Source organism: Penaeus chinensis, chromosome 16 (genome assembly GCF_019202785.1).
Source record: "Penaeus chinensis breed Huanghai No. 1 chromosome 16, ASM1920278v2, whole genome shotgun sequence".
Lineage (NCBI taxonomy): Eukaryota > Metazoa > Arthropoda > Malacostraca > Decapoda > Penaeidae > Penaeus > Penaeus chinensis.
Genome location: NC_061834.1, coordinates 37,422,009 through 37,424,561, shown reverse-complemented (window position 1 = coordinate 37,424,561; position 2,553 = coordinate 37,422,009).

Genomic DNA, 2,553 nt, shown 5'->3' with positions numbered 1-2,553 from the left:
CTAGTGCTCGTTATGCAAAAATTGCGGGGGGGGGGGGGGCTTGGTTTGCGAAGTTCTAGCTTCGCCCGGGCCTTCTAGATATGGCCCGGCCTGTGTCAGCTTTTTTACGGCTGTCTCATTGAGTTGTCTGACACTCGGTGCTTACCGTGGCGGCGGGATTGTCAGCAAGCGCTCCTGCCGCCATGGTGTAAGCATTTCGCATAGCCTCTTTACCAGCACGGCGGCTGTTGTGGGCGGTCCATGTCTCAGGAATTGTGTCTGGTTACAATTTTCTAGGTAGTGGACTAGTGTGGCGTTCGGCTCGCCGCAGTGCTTGCAGCACCATTCATCGCGTTCGATTGTTGGGATAATCTGCCATGCACAGTGGTAACCTAGGCGCATTCTGTGAAGAATGACTTCGGTACCTCTGTTGCTTACTTCAGAGAGTGCCAGTGGTTCAGAGCCTGTGGCGTCTGAGTACCAGCTGGCCGAGGGGGAGGTTCTCGTTTCCTCTCTGTGGAGCTGCCGTAGGAAGGTACGACCGACCAAGGCACACTTCTCCATAAGTAATTTTCGGCTCGGTTTTATCGTCATGGGATTTGGGGGCATACCCCTGCCAGCGGCGGCTAGTCTGTCAGCAAGCTCGTTCCCTCTGATGCCGATGTGGCTTGGGACCCAATTGATGATAATTCTTCTACCCTGAGCAAGAATTCTCTGTGCCATTGTGAGAATCGTGGTCAGTAGGTAGATGTTGTCTGTGGGTGAGCTGTGCTGAAGACAGTCAATGGCTGCCCTGGAGTCTGTGTGTATGACCACGTGTCCTTCCCTTAGGGACGCGTGGCCTAGGGCTCCCATGATTGCAACTGCCTCTGCCTGTAGCGAGGAGGCGTTGTCTGTTACCCTCATGGATCGCGTGGCATCCCTAGCTGCAAAGCCGGCGCCTGCAGTGTGGCTCAAGGGATCGACCGATCCATCCGTGTAGTATGTTCTACTACCCGGAGGAGTGATGGCTGCAATGACCCTGTGGGCTTCTGCCTTTAGGCTAGGCATGGGGTATAGGCTCTTTTTCATTGACAGGCTCATTATGTTGAACTCTATCAGGCTCAGTGCCCACGGCGGGGCTTCGGCAAAGTCGGGGTGGGGGGAGTCCATGCCCTTAGCAAGAAGCTGTTCTTTGAGCTGATGGCGTATCAACACCCTGGCTGTATGAGACAGCCAGGAGTTGTTTGCAACGAGCTCGTTGTCTTGTTCGAGGCATCTGACTAATTTTTGTCTTAGGCTTGTGTTCCTGGGAGCCTGGATGACCTTTGACAGAAATTGTGTTGCCGTTAGATCGATTCGTGAGTCCAGGGGGAGAAGGTTTGCCTCCATCAGGAGGTTGAGGACCTTCGTCCACCTCGGGGCACCCAGAATGATCCTGGCAGCTTCATTTTGGACTGTTTATAATTTGTCTGTGTGCTTTTTCTTTGCAGCAATTAGAGCGACTGAGGCATAGTCCACAATGGGCCGGACAGCATGTACATAGAATGATCTTAGTACTTTGTGTTTGGCCCCTATGCGTCTCCCAGTCATTGCTCTCATGACAGACAGTCTTGCTTTGGTTCGGTCAACCAGGTACTGGACAAATTGCGGGATACACATACTATGACAGACCAAATATTGCTAACCCCTCTACGAGAGGGCTTGGCATTTACATAAAGAACTCAATTCCATCGAAAGTGATTGATGACAATAGTGACAACTCCTGTGCTGAATATCTTAGTATTAAAATATTTCTAGACGGTAAATCTATCACCATCATTAATGTATATAATCCACATGACAGTGAGGTGGTACCTAAACCTACTGACTGCATGATACATACTGATACTGTCTTATTGTGTGGGGATTTTAATGCTCGCCATCCTCTCTTAGGTTCCGAGGGAAGTACCATTAGCAAAAACGGTAAGGCTTATCATGACTATATCCAAAATACTAGTGACCCCATACACTTATTATGCCCCTCCGAAAAAAACTCATTATTTGGGAGAGAAATTGTACTATATAGCTCTATACATTCAGCACACACTACCAAGTACTGCGAAAGTCATCCCATTCTTAGTTAGTGATCACTGGGCATTAGGTATAACCCTCCCTTTTTCCAAAAGATCCCCACCCCAGCCACGCCTTAGATACCACCTTGCTGCTAAATATCATGATGAATTCATTGAAAGAATTGCCTGCTGGTATGAAGATTTTATTCCTACCAGCCTGGATCACTTTAATGAAACTCTCTGCCAGCAAGTTGGCAATATCATTACTCAAATACAGCCCAAAAGCCCTGCCAAGCACGGATCTTTATCCTCCAGAGGTAGACGTGCACAACAACAGAACAAAGACCCTGAGATAAAACTTCCTAGGAGGCTCATACGATCTACAGTAAGTCAGCTACGACACTTGGGGAAAAACCCTTACTTAGCTAGGGATCTTGTGTTTTTTAGTAAAAAGATCAATGAGATAATAACACGGAAACGGGAGGAAATGTTTTATGCCTGGGCAGAATCAATTGACTCCATGACAACCATGAGTAATGTA